We start from the raw sequence: 14,963 nt of genomic DNA, 5'->3' as shown, positions 1-14,963 counted from the left end.
GAACTGAGTAACCTTAATTTTGTGAGAGGATGAAAAGAAAAAAGAACCACACAAAAAAACCCAGGCAAACCCAAAGTTTTCTAGCGGTCCTACTAGGAAAGTCCTACTGGAAATTTCGTCCTACTAGGAACTTTCTTAAACTGTCTTTCTCAGCCACTCATTTCCTCTGCAAGTGCCAACTGAAACATGGGGACAGTACTACTGCTAAGCAAATCTCAGCATTTACCCCTCCAGGCTCCAATTCATATGTATCAAAATTAGTCTGCTTTTTACATACATTTCAGATGGAATGGTTAAAAGGAAGAGGAAAAACAGGAGTGTGTGGAATCAAAGCAAGTATTCACGTACCCATTTTTAACATGTTTCTGTCATGTTGTCCACATCTACAACCTGCTCAAACTGAACCACGAACCCAAAAAGTTAAAAACTGAAGACAGCCACAGTTAACAAATCGCAGATGCGTGAGACTCATCCAGAAAGACCTCACAAATCAGCAATGAGGGGAAGAGAGAGCAAATCATGCAGAAACTATTTAATCAATGAGTAAAGACAATTATAACATCTGTTAATCTTTTGTGCAGGTTATAATTAGATGCTGCGGAGGAGTAGCCTTTAAGGGGGAGGCAGGGAATCCTTTAACATCTGCTAGAAGGGCAAACACTGTGCAATAAATGACTTTAAATGCAATCAGCAAAATGAGAGCTGTGCAGAGTTCACAAAAGGCCTGTATAAAAGATTGAGGATAACAAAATATTTTGCCAAAGGTCAACTCCGGCGGCACTAGAGCCTGAATAATGACTGCCAGTTTAGAGGCCACATCAAAAACAAACGTGATTGTACCTCTGAAAAACAATTCTTTTCTCATTTGTGTCATTATAGCAAAAGCACATGCTGCTGCTCTATATCACGTCAGCTTAATGACTTATTAGGGCTGTATCTATCAACCTTGAACAGTTTAGAATAAACAGGTAGGTATGATGTATTTTAAAGACCAGAATTCAGTCTAATTAGACTGACACAGAACTGTGTTGTACTGTAAAAGTGATGTGATTTTGATTTTAAACAATTAATCATTCAGTAGTTTCTAAAAAAATCCAATTATTTACTCATTTTGCCCTTGAAAACAACCATATGCTTTAAGCTGTTACTCACCGAACATGTGAGACCAGGAGGGAGTTATTTTATCCAGTTTAACACGGCCCTCTACTGGCAAAATAACCCCCAAAAATCGTACCACTATGAACCATTTTGTCAGATCATTTCAGAGCAGCTGAGAAGTTCCTACACTTCAAGCAAAGTTATACCAAATCTTAGAAGATAGCAGCGCAGATCAGAGCTTTAGGAATTTGCATAAATTAAGCCATGCCTTCATCTCTCTAGAGCTCCTGCACCAAGAGCACTGCCTCCTCTCACCCAGCAGATGCAGCTGTGGACATCACCACAGCACTGAAGAAAAAAGCCAAGTGCTCATATCTAGCAGAGTAAGTCATTTGAGAAGCAAATGTAGTCCTTTTAGTCATGTCAAGTTGTGCTACATTCCTCAAGGAGTGCCACTGATTCCCAGCAGGATGAACGCACACATGTGATTTCAGTCTGCACAATTAGGTAGTACTTAGTAGAGGCGAAGCAAGCACGACGTAGTGCAGCTGGAAAAAGAATACTATTCAAAATACAAATGCTAACTGTCACCAAAAAGCAACTTCACTGCAAAAGAATTCTTGCTTCCTTCTTTTCTCCACCATTTCTGAAAATCCACAGTGGTGATTCAACACAGCTTCAATCAAAGCGAAGCAGACAATGACATTCGCCTCTGTTGTAGCATGCAGTAATTAACTCTTCCTATTTGTATTATGTCTGAGCAACAAAGAAACAAAAGGATACGGTAAACTGTTGAATTTAACAATTTAGATAATGATGAATTATAATAATCAATTAGCGCTGTCAAAGAAAATAATTTGTGACATGCATTTGATTCTGCACAGGTCCATTGTGTGCACACACTATCCAAGGCTACTTTGGCTCTGGAAAACAAACAGCGTTGTCCTGTGGAAGCAGTTTAACAGAAGCATTTTTTCTTGCTGTGTGTCAATACTAATAGACCACTTTTCAACAACATAGTTTTTACCCAGTGCTTTATAATCCAACCTGTTTGTCAGGGTCTGTGCCATTCATAGCCCATGGACAATGTTGTTGCCAGGTTCCAGAAGTCACTGCTGCTGTGCAAGCCATGTTTATGTGATTCACCTGAATGTCAGTCAACGGAATCATAAAAGATTTCAAGTATTTTTCACATAATAGCTATCTAACTTTTCATCCTCAAAACATCGTGACTAATTTCTGTAACCGTCAGGGAATACCTAATGTAATTCAGGTTTCTGCACGCTCCGTGAGCGCTATCATTAGACACTACAGGAGAGAGTTTACAAGTGTTAACAGTTCACGTCCTCTTTACATCGTACGTTTATCCTGTTTAGTAATAGAACTGCATATTAGACGCCATGACTTCCAAAGGTGTTCCGGCAGCCTTGGCATGGATTTTCCTCGAGCATAACTCCAATCCTGGCAGGAACTGAGCACGTGCAGAACCACCCAGGAGCTGCAGAGCACCGCGCCGCATTTGGCCCTGCCTGCGCTGCGCTAAGCTCCTCAGCCAACTGTGCTTCCCTTCGGCACCTTTGTTCCGGGGCTTTTATCCCAGCCTCAGTCCCACTTGTCAGACGATGACAGGCTGGAGTCTGCCCTTATTCCGTTTCTTTTCAGATGTCGAGAAAGCCCAAAGAATTGACATTCTGCTGGCAATTGTCCCCTTTAATGCCATCCCAGAATGTTATCAGATTATATGCGGTATCCTTGGGCAGATTTCTCAGACCCAGGGAAAATTCAACCAAGGGATCCCTCTACTGAAAAGCAAGTTTGCTCTATAGCCTAATTTGCTACATTCGAATATAAGAAAGAAAATGTAAATGTGAGAAGGGAAATGTAAGAGAGGAAAATGAAAATCAAATGTCCCCAGGCTCATCAGGTTTTGAGAGTCTGCTTCTGCTCTTAAGGTAATTAGCTGAAGATTTGCTCTTGTCTGAAGTGGAATTGTACCCTAGCACTTTACATTTACTGGGACAAGATTTCTACTTGTTTAAACCTAAGCCTCTAAACACTTAGACCCAACTCATGCACAAGAACAATAGCAGAGAAATCCATGAGTAAAACGCAGTAAGATTCACATTTGTAAGGTTAAGACTTGCACTTAAAATTAATTTGAGAAAGATACGTGGGACCTTAGCATTTTTTTAATCTTTGTTCTAATTATTTTGAAGATTTTGTAGGCGTTTGCTAACATGATACCTGAATACTTCGCAAGTGTATTTATCAGTTCACAGCAGCAGATCACCGTTACCAGCCACGAGGTGACAGCGGGAAGGAAAGACCAGCCCACAGGAGTCAGTGAGGTAGGGATCAAACCACCTAGCCCTAAACCTGCTCCTTCTCCCCAGGGAAAGGGCCTATTGCAATTCTCTGTTCTTCACTCTTGCATTCAGTGGAAGCTTCCAAGCTATGAAAAGGTCTTTTAAAGAACATCTAAACTTTTTGTTTATGCTACTTCTGAAGGAGGATGAACACTTAAAGAATAAAACTCTATGCTCTTACTTAAGTGCCTGTTTAAGACCCCAAAAGCCTTTGCTGTTTGCATAGCATAAATGCAGAGCTAAATTTAGGGCTTTTTTTTTCCTCCCCAGGAGAATATGCTTCAATTCCAAAGACAGAACAACAGCTCCTAAGTTGCATAATATCTTGACATGCCAAGCCATATTATAACATGAAAAGAAGAGACAGACAGGTTTTGATTTGCTGTAGAAACAGGGTCACTTGCAAGAGGCATCTGCAGTTGAAGCCACCCAAACCTTAATAGCAAGCCCCCAAAATCTGTTGCTGCGTAGGACTGAGAGGCCTTGTACACAAAGACAGTAACAAGAAAAGCAAAACAAAATCCATTGCGCTAATAATTCAGGAGGAATCCTCCAATTCCTATTTGATTTGTACTGACTTACCCTCATATACTTGCCAATCAGATTTCTCTGATTACATTCTTCAGAAACGCGCTTTGTCTCCACAAAGACAGATCATGCAATAGAGGTAAACAGTAATAAAAGAGTTCCTCATACACAGTACTGCGATCAGGTTACTCCCTGGAAAAGCCACTACAACTGAAATTGCAGTAATTTAGAAGGAGCTGCTGGTGAAGGATTGAAATAAGAAGCAGGAGACCTGGGGTTGTTACCAGCTTTTGAAGTAGGTAAAATAAGTTTTAGTACAGCACATCTATGGGCCAGTTTCCCCCTCTGTAAAATGGGACTAATTCCACAACAATCACAGCTAGCTGTCCTGAAAATGAGTTAACTGGTGGTCAGAAACATAGTTCTGTCCCACAAACAGCAGGCAGTATAGAAACTTGTTTTTTCACAGCAGTTACCAGTGTACTAGTGTTTTTGCTCTGATGTTTCAAGATTTGTTGGATTTCTAACATAAACACTCAAAACAAAACAAAAATTACTGTTTCTCACATAATTGACAACTCATTTTATCCATAAGGTGTCAGATTTCAAAGCACTGTATGATTCTTTCTTTTAAACTTCTACACCTCCAGAACTTGAACAGAGGCTAAAAGTAAAAATAGTGAAGTTTGCTTTAAATCAATCCTGCATAAGGAGTAAAACAATTTTTAAGGAAAACTGTACTAAAATCTATAAGGAAATTATATTAAAGACTCAGATTAATTTTGAGTATTCATATAAATACCATGAAATGAAAAAGAGCAGTCTTAAAAGAGACTAGGTCTTGTTCAGCTAATGACAGTACTCATGAGATTTTAAGAATCTTAGAGTTTCCTCACTTCGTTTAAGAGAACCACTTCAGAATAATCTCACACAAACAAAAGCCAGAATCAAGTCTGCATTTGTCCTTTACTCTGTTACTGAACCACACTCAGATGCATGGCTGTAATTACTCCTAACAACTACATACTTGCTGCTCTTTTAATTAAAGCAAAACTACAAACAGCAGTGCTGACACACTCCTAGCAAAAATAAGCTTTACAGAGATGATAAAAACACCAAAACAGCAAAAGTCTTACTTGCAGCAGTTCAGTCAAAGCATGCCAGCCCTGGAGAACTCAGAACCGTAAGAAGTCTTTGCAGTCCAGAAATTCTCGAGTTTATCCAGTGTTTATTTACCAAGCTTTAAAAGTCTGTGGTTAGAAGAACAGAGTTAGCTTTCTACACCATCCCCAGCACTGCTGAAGTCCTCCAGTAACAGCAGACATGAAGTTTGCTGATAGTTGGGCTTGCTGCTGCTATGTAGTTGCTCAGTACTTGTAAATACAAGCTCTGTGGACAAAGTCCCAAATGACATCACAGGCAGCTGCTTATTGTTGAGTCTTTATTAACCAACTGTCAAAAAAGAAAAGCAAAGAGGAAAGAAAAGCACAAACTATCTTCCCTGCAGCACAATTTGCATCTTAGTAGGAGTTGCAGTGCTACACATATAAATACTTCTGTTTACCCAACTGAAGTTTTCTCAGAATGAATAAACAGTGTTTGCAGAGAAAGCAGAAAAGTAAGAACAACTTAAACAGCTTCAACACGGAAAAGGCACAGAGAGAAAAAGAAAAATTAAAAATGCCAGCGGTGCCTTTTTCAGAATTTACCCCTGCATTCTTATAACTCTTTTGTTCATTTAAAAATATGTAACTAGGGGTACAAATCTGCATGGATTTTAAGCACAGAGCAGAGGACTTCAGTAGGTTGAAATGAAAGTTTCACCTCATTCCTAATTTTAAAAGTTACAGAATTACAAACTATGAGCTTTGCAAGATTTAAGACAGCTCAACTTCAGTTACCATGTGTTTTGAAGAAAACACTCTCACTTTCCAAAGGTGAAAAAGCAAGAAACAACATCAAACATAATTATTCACTAGGTGCTAAGGGCATAAATACTGACCTTTCCTTCTCAGAGGTGCAGGTCCAAGACTAAGTAGCACTTTGGAGCTGAAACACAAACTCAGTTCCCAGCAAGGCACAGGGTACTCACTCGAGAGCTAGTTCAGCTACTAATCTGAATCTGTCCTCTGTCATTGAGAGTTCCGGCTGAAAGAGAGGGGCTGGGACTCTGTGCCTTGACTTCTCAGAAGCCAGTGCTTTCAAGTCAGCACTTCAAACGCTGGAAGGGCACCACCAAGGGTTGTGACAGACTGAGCTCTGTTATCTGCACACTCTTCCACGCAAAGAGCTTTGGTATTGGGAAACACCTGGCCACTCGCATCCAAACACCCTGGACTGCATGTTCCATAAACAATAAAACAACCGAAACTTGAGCTCAGTGATGAGCTGAAGCCAAGTAGTTACTACATTTTTAATTGCTATGCATGAGAGCAGCAACCTGAATTCTACCTGTATTTACACCTCTTGGGTCAGATCTTCAGCTGATGTAAATCAAGCTAGACGCAATAACACAGCTGAACAACAGCAGTCAGCACCAGCTGAAGATCTTGCTTTTGCAAGAGTGTCATTAAAAAAGTGTGTGTGGCCTTAAAGACAGAATGCCTGATTCTCTTGGTGCTTGCCCTGAGTGGCAGCAATACCCTGCTGACATAATGCGGCTGAGATCGATGGAACTGCTCGCGTAGGCAATCGCTAACTCGCCGCTTGCTGCCTCTAAAACATAAGTTTGTGCTTTTGAAGGAGATCAGTTATAAATCCCCCTTCATTTATTCCTGTGGCTAATCAGCCTGCAGCCCACAAGAAGCACCACACCGTGTAACTATGACTTATATTTACCGCCCTGACTCAAGCACACAGGGTTGCGTTCCTCTTCCGCTGCAGTCAGCAAGGTTTTATATCTTGCTCATTAAGAGCTTGCTAGTTTGATCCGGCAAGTCTTCAAAATACTTTGAAGATGAAGTGGGCTATGGGAGTAATAAGTGCTAACATATAATATGCAATAACATAAATTTCAAAACATACAGCTTTAGTCCCAGCCTCGTCAGTGCCATAGTGCAGCTGCTCTATTTAACCAAACGTGAGCGAGGCCATGTGCTTGCGTGTACAGCTCCAGAAGGCTTCAGCTCATTCCAGCAGGAACAAACTCATCCATGACATCAGCAGAAGAGGCAGATTTTGTTTAAACCTGATGCTGATTTACAGTGTGCTTTGTCAGACCAAGGATAAGATTCATTTTTTCACCTGCCATTCGAATTATTTCTAAAATTGCAAAACACAGGTCACACTCCAGCTCTCTAGCTAACAAAACTGGCTTGTCCCATGACACTAATGCAGACACAAACACGAGAAGAGTGTATAGATTCATAAAATAAGGAAACCACTGACTTCATTAAAAAAGCCAAATGTTTAATGAAATAAAAAATGACAAGCCTTAAGGAAAACTGCTGCCTGTTTCCAGGAAGAATTTGTATTATTTAGCAAAATTTAGCACTTACTGAATATTCTAGAGGATGTTCATGCATTTCCAGACTAAGCACACCTAGGTGAGCAGGATCAGGACAGCAGAGACACTACTCACATCTCTCTGGTCAGGCAGCACTGCAGAGGCAGTGACTTCCATTGCCTGGAAGTCATCTTTTGGAGACTTCCATCTAGGTAAGCTCTATCTCAATTCTTTTCAGAACTGGTGGATTTTGGAAAAGTAAATGTGCAAAGAAACAGGTATTGAGATTTGTGGGTTTAACCAGCAAGTTATTCCTCCCAAGAGGAGAATTCCCATGCGGGTGGACAAACAGATTCTGCATTCTTCAAATTACAGCCCTTGTTAAGGGAGTGGCCATTAGCTCACCCTGTCAGTGCATTTATCCATCTCATTTCTATTCTAAGTCATCATACAGTATAGCTACTGGCCGTGCAGATATAGCTTATTTTTGGCAGGAATGCTGTGGCTTTTGTTAGAATAAAGTTCATGACAGAATTCACTCCCTGACTAGCTACAGGTTGAGTGAAAAGATAAAGATGTTGAAGTCAGGAGCTGCAGTGGTTGCTCCTGCACTAATATGCAGTAGGCTGAACTAAGCCATGTATCCAAGGAAATAATTCAGCTTCATACTGCCTTGTTTTTGATGGGCAAACAGGTAAGATGAGACATAATTTACTGATCTAAGTACACATGGATACTAGTAAAGCTTGTTAATTAACCTATCGTAGTATAGCCAGCATCTGTTAAAGAGCCCCTGTCTCACACTAACACAAAGATCATACTATCTTCAGGTTCACTGTCCACATTCGATTTTTCTTTATTATTAACATAGAAAGTTCTTCCTCACTGAAGAAGCCAAAACAAAGCTCCCACCTCCTGACAAAATGCAGTAATAGGATAGGATCAAGTCGCTTAAACTGTACTACCTTTTCCTTGAAGCTCTGCAGAAGTCCCTGCAGTCACACCTGCCCAATGTGCATGTTCGCATCTGGCCAGCACAAGGGCAGAAGGTGGCTCGGACCCAGGTACCTGCAGGTCCACTCGCTCATTACCGACCCATAAAGCTGCGTCATGAGGTGATCAGCCTGACAGCCTGGCAAGCTAAAAGGGAGATGGTAATGGTAAGAGGGAAGAATATTTCCCCTGAGGGATGTCTAACTGTGCCACGAGTCCTGTGTGGTTCAGTACAGCTTCAGATGGTGAGCCCGCGGGCCACGTCAAAGCTTTGGTTTACCCTCTGATACTGCTCTGGGGCAAGGACAGACAAGCTGATAGACCGCAGAGTACTTTAGTCTACAAGAACTAAACTGCAGGACATTAAAATCCCAACAGATTGTGATATGATATGATATGATATAATATGATATGATATGAGTTGAGTTGAGTTGAGTTGAGTTGAGTTGAGATGAGATGTATGGCATGATATATCATATAATCCTAAACTTTTATTTTTATCCCACAATAAATACTCAGATCACTGGAGGGCAAATTTAAAAAACAGTAAAATAAATTGCAAGCTGCAGAATTCACCCTCCTTGGAGTTGCACATGGTTGGAAGTCTTGAGCTGGTTCCTAAAATATCACAGAAATTTCTCCTGAATGACACCAGTGTACTGAAGAGCAAAATGCTCTTTAAAAATTACCATTATTCTCACTTTTACCAACACAGCTAAGTATGTCTCACAAAACAAATACCTACAAGCATGTGGGATCGTCACAAGTTAGCACAGTAAACACTTTTCTGAGCCTGGGGTAGCTGGCAGAGAGGATAAACAACTGTACCAAGTAAAAAAATGTGGCGAGAATAAGAGGAAGCGTGTGGGGGCGGTGTATGAATCTCCTCAGATACTCAGTCAAAAAAGGGCCTTCAGCTGAAGCGGTCTGATCAGGCTGGTAAGCTTTTGATCACAAAGATAGTTTGTTTTTTAACCTTACTGGGTGATTTTACAAAGCTTTTTACCTCCCCTGAATGTCAAGAATAGGGTCTTTAGCAAAGGCAGGTTTTACCACTGGAACAAACAAGAGCTCTCTCCTCTGTCACATTTATGAATTTAAGCTTCAGAGAAAGCAGCAAATAACATGTAACAACTATAACTGCCTTCCAATCGGCCATGCCGCTCCATACAGGGTCAGGGGATATTATCAGTCCAGTTTCTCCTTTTCAGTTGTGCTCGATGCCTGGCAGTGCCATGCTGCCCCCTCCAAGAGCTCCGGGACAGCTTTCTGTAGTGACCCGCGTGCTCCCCGGTACCTGTCACTCCAGCAGCTAAAAAGATAGTGTTCTACCTCCTGGAAGAGGACATTATATAGAAACATTAGCGCACATCCTACACTATGGGAAATCCTGTCCTCAACTGTCAGGATGAAGCCTTGACACCCTATTCTGTCACATAAGAAAAGAGATTGGCTAAAATGAAATGTTTTATCTAACCTTTTCAGATGAGCTGAGAACTGAAATGAGCATATACAATTTTGCCATACATAGCAGTGATTTGCAATCAATTTTGAAATCTTTTTCAGTTCCATAATTTTTGCTTCAGTAGAATTCTATGAAAAGCATTCATCAGAGAAAATTGATGGGATGTCTTTAAAGGACATTGGCTTTTACTATAAATTGCCTCATTGTAAAATATGACGTTAAGCAAATCACACAAAGTCTGGTTTGAGTGTTGCCACTTGAAACTGGAAGAGGTAGGCAGAAGCTGGATTTTTGATTTACAGGAGAACTCAAACATTTTAAATGTGATCACTAAATATAAGTACATAGGACTTGCTCTCATTAATTCCATGGGTTAAGCCATTATTCCTTCGTTGCCTATCCTGTTGTTTCCAGAATAAAGCAATTGATTCTGCCACCAGTGACCTTATCCAGAGTTAATTGAAATCAATGGCATTAGTGGATTCTGGAGCAGGCCCAAAACCAATGTGCATTCAAGGGCTTTTGTATATCCTTAATCACACAGGTAAGCCTCCACAAATTTACATTCTAATGGATCAAATCATTAAATCAGTTACGCAGCGTTTAACTTCACATACGGACAGTGGTCCCCCGCTGGTTATTGAAAGTGGTCTCTATTAAGAGAGGAAGGTTATTTCCAGAATCTATTTCTGACAAAAACTTGTATTTCTACAGGTGTCAGTGTTCCAGCCAGGTTGCCACCTAAAGGGAAGGCTGACTAATTTGTGCTCCCCTCCTGCCTTTTCGGACATGTCGCTTTGTGTCAGAAAGCAGAGGTATTGGCTTGTGAAACACACATTCCTCTGACGCAAGCATCTGGCTTCTTGGCAGCCAAGTTGTGACAGGTTCTGCAGCAGCTGTGATGGCTCCATGCTCTTTCAGATGGTTAAATAGTCTTGGTTTTCAGCCTAGCTGTTTGTTTTCTGCTGCACTCCTGGATGAAAGCCCATTTGCCCTTTTAATCAATGAACTGGCCGTTGGATTGGAGTAATCAGTTACATTTTTGTACATGTCAGAGCAGAGATTCTTGCCTGAAGACTGCCAGCTATACAGCCCTGCGCTCTTGACTCGATGCTTAACCTTGTCCTGCTCTGTCCTGACACCTTTACACACCAAAGGAAGGGTCTTTCGCAAGTGAGAGCAAGCACTAGAATAGCTTTCTTCATCCCTCAGTCTCAGAATTTCACAGCTCCTGCCTTGCTACAGGAGATGGTAATCAGATCAAACAGAGCAAATAAGGAATATAATTTATTTATTTCAGATGGCTTTATAAAATGTCCTCCCATGTGCCTGCACCAGATGGAGATAAGAATCTGGCTGGAAGCTTTAGCCTTACGCTGTGCGGCACAGAGGTAACAGCACATCAACTTATTAAGAGAAAAAATTCTTCAGAGAAAACTACATAAATCGGAATCAAATTTTATTTAAATTGCCTTTAAACATATTATGCAAATCCACAGTATAACAAGCAGTTCCAAGTAGTTCACTTCAACAAACGAGCACACGGAACTCCTAACACCGAATGTGATGACATAATATTAAAAAGGAGTTCTCACAGAGATACCGTGACAGTCAAAAGCTGCTATCTACCTCTCGGCCATTTGTAAGCCCGTCTCCACCTTTTCACTCCAAATGACAATCTGTGTCTCTCTGAGACATATATTCTTCCTCCTTTTTCCCTGGAAGTTACAGCTTGTGGAGGGAAAACAAGGAATGAACTGACTCGCCCAGGCTATGTTCTCCCTTGCCAGGCTTTTACTCTGTGTTCTTCTCGTGCTTGCCATATGAAGTTCATTTTGTCAGGTGCAATTACTGTTACTTCTACCTTCGCCAGAACAGGGAAACTGCAAAAACAGGCCAAGTCCTGCTCCTGCCACAGAGAGATCTTGAGGAGGGAACAAACCTTTCCCGCTATGTACCTTCACGTGTTTCATTGCTCCCTTGGTGAGGACCTAGTAATACTCTGCTCAGTCCTAGTTGAGTTCTCTTTGGGTCTTTCAATTCCATCTTCAAAGCTGGACAGGGAGGAACCACTATCAGCATATAACTTCTTAAATAAGAGCTGCAACAACATGCCTCGTTTTAATACCATATAATATAAGTTGATAAAAGCACCCTATTTTAGAGCAACTATTATCAACGAGAGTCTATCTGAAATGCATTGCCATTACTCCGGTCTCTTAACACCCCTAAGATCCTCAGAAAGTTGATCCATGTCATGGGTAAAATGCTCCAGGGGTAAGCTGCTTGCTTACAGCACAAGTGGAGCCACCAACCTGTTAAAGTGTAGGAATTACTGCTCCCGGTACTGTCAGCAGAGCCCTGGACAATACCATGAAGTCTTACCCAAAAGTACCTCAATGCAAGTCCTCAGGCCTGTCTCTCCGCTGTCCTCTTGAAAAATCCTGGGTTGTTGTAGAAAGCAGTAATAAACGGTACATACCCTAGGATTTCAACAATATGCTATGATTACTTTAAATCTGTGAAGTATAACAACTCGTAACAGCTAGCTAGACACTTTCCAGGGAAGGACAACAAGGAGTGTCTTTGCAAAAAAGATGGTGAAACAGCCCAAAATTATTTTTGTGATGAGAGTCTTCCCGCAAGAAGAAAACCCTCCATGCTGTTTGTCTGGATAGAAAAGGGCAGGTATATCAAACGCAGGCTGTTCTGGTTTATCACACTGCCTTCTCTACTACAGTACTGAAGATTTTATTGCATGCTATAAAGAGAGGAAAAACTCATCTTGTAATCATATAAACACAGTGAACAACACAGAATAAGTATCAATTACTTTTGCAAGTTTCAGTGATAGCCTCAGCCCCTGAGGATAATTTCAAACGATATGATAAAGACTTCAGTTAGATTAAAAGCATCAAAAGCAAACTAGCATTCAAAACCAAACAATTCCGTCTCTGCTATGTAAGTTACAATAAATTTTCTGAACTGGCAGATTTCCCTCCTAGCTGTTCAGCTGTTCCTTCCCCACAGGTAAAACAAGTCAATCTGTTTGAGAAGACAATTTGCCACCCAGCTTACTTAATGCCACACATTAAAATAAAATGACTGAATAATTTTGATGTCAAAGAGTTGTTTTAATGGGAATCCATGATTAAAAGAAACAACCGCAATACAGAGATGCAGTCAGATGCTGTTGACTTCCATGTGAATTAGATCTAAATAAAATAACTGTCCAACTTTTAGTCTGACATTTTACATTGAACTTTTCTCAAATCCTTCGACAGGTCCCTGCATATTTGTTATTCACTATTTACTTTAATCCCACAATCCAGATTTTGCTCAGTGACCTTAGTATAAACACAAATGTGGCCAACAGACAACAGCAGATCTGTGATAAATTTTTATTCATCTGGAAGTAAACATGATAAAGTCCTGTAGCATACTAGCCAGTCAGTGTGGGTGCCTTGTCCGTTCCCTTTGTGCCCACATACGCGACTACGCAAAGCGCACGAAGTGCAGAAGACTGGTGCTAGCTGATACACGGCGCAGTGCAATGACTCGCAGAGATGTGTGCAGTAGCTTTGAGTAAGTTCCTTTGGTTCTGGGAAGCAGCTTGGCCACGTTAGCTCCCCAGCACGGAGCAGAAGGCGGGAAATACCCTCAGCGGAGCGTGGTTACAGTCCTGCCCCAGCCCAGTGAGCAGGTTCAGGGCCAGCTCAGTTATCTCCGCATGACACTGCTGTATGACCACCAGCAGTATCAGAAGTGTCCATTTTGCTTTCAGAAAGAGAAAGCAGGGAAATGCTTTATCTTCACAATGTAAGTCACAACCTGAAAAGTTTTTCCTAGTCATGGTGTGATTCATCTGAAAACACCATTCTTAGCTGAAAGAATAAAAGCAGCTCTGAGGTTGAGCACCAACTTTGAAATGGTCTGTGTAACATGAAGCGAGACTCACCCTTGCTTTTTGATCAAATGAAGGGCTGGGGCTCAGGCCAGCTAACCGTCTGATTGTACCTGCTACAGATCAAGCAGCTTTAGCGCATTCTGACCAGCACTGCTAGTACCCGCTCCATGCTCCCTTGATTTCAAATATAATCTTAGCAATTCAGATGAGCAACTCCAACCTGCTTTCAAAGGCTGAGTGCCATACGCTTAGCTTTCATACACTCATGGATACACGTATTAATGAAAGGGATTAGCTGTCAGTAGCGAGAACCACTTGCTCTGTATATTTGGTACGTCCTGAAAATACGAACCCTTTACAGTTTTAACCCAGACATTCTTGCTCTACTTCATGTTCTAGGTTGCTTTGCTGAACTACTTCAGTCAAGTCTTGCATGTTGACCAAGAGGTCAGCCATTGCAGACACCTGGAACAGCTTCTCTGACCTCTCCCCTGCCCTGTTGCTGCTTCCTTATCCGTCCAACATTACCGATACAGCAGTTCTCAGCATGCAGAAGCATACCTTGCTCTGTACAAGTTGGCATTATCAGTTACTATTGATTATATGATGCCACAGGTAAATGGACAATATCTAAGAGTTTTAAATAAGGCCCATTCTGCTCACTGACCACAATATTGACAATTTCCCTTCAGAGCTTTTCCAGACATTCCAGAAGCTTCAACATGAATAATTTCTCCAGTGCTCTAACTTTGGCACATGTCTTTAAACAGATGGAAATTATTGTTATGCAGCCTTAGGACATATCAAGATCTCTTTTTGTTTCTGTAATGAGGCCCAATTAATACCTAGGACTTTCTGCCACTCAAAGGATTTCAAAATATCAGAATTTCAGCCAGAACAGTAATGCTGATGTGTGCTTTCATGATATAATCTAACTATAATTCTCTAAACCAATATCAACAGAGGTAATGACAGTCATTCTTATTCTAGAGGAAACACAGATATTCTGCTATATTCAAAAAATATCTACTATAAAAGACTTCTCTCTCTCTCACTGCAGGGTCAGCATTACACATTAGTGTGGTTTCAAATTAGAGTAATTTTACGGAGCTGCACAGTCTTTGAGCTAGTCTCCATGAAAGCTTTGCTGCACAGTAAGAT

General features: G+C 41.1%; 1 protein-coding gene across 1 annotated transcript in view; it reads right to left on the bottom strand.

Annotated features, from left to right (window-relative positions):
- The window catches only part of NCKAP5 (NCK associated protein 5), a 404,131-nt gene extending 398,902 nt beyond the window's left edge, over window positions 1-5,229 (bottom strand). The window contains exon 1 of the mRNA XM_075430787.1: window positions 5,129-5,229. The gene's annotated coding sequence lies outside the window, so the exon portion shown is untranslated. The remainder of the gene's footprint in view (window positions 1-5,128) is intronic.
- Window positions 5,230-14,963: the final 9,734 nt, after the last annotated feature.

This window comes from Opisthocomus hoazin, chromosome 9 (assembly GCF_030867145.1).
Source record: "Opisthocomus hoazin isolate bOpiHoa1 chromosome 9, bOpiHoa1.hap1, whole genome shotgun sequence".
Lineage (NCBI taxonomy): Eukaryota > Metazoa > Chordata > Aves > Opisthocomiformes > Opisthocomidae > Opisthocomus > Opisthocomus hoazin.
Note: the sequence above shows the minus strand (reverse complement) of the source record. Positions and strands in the feature narration are given on the sequence as shown.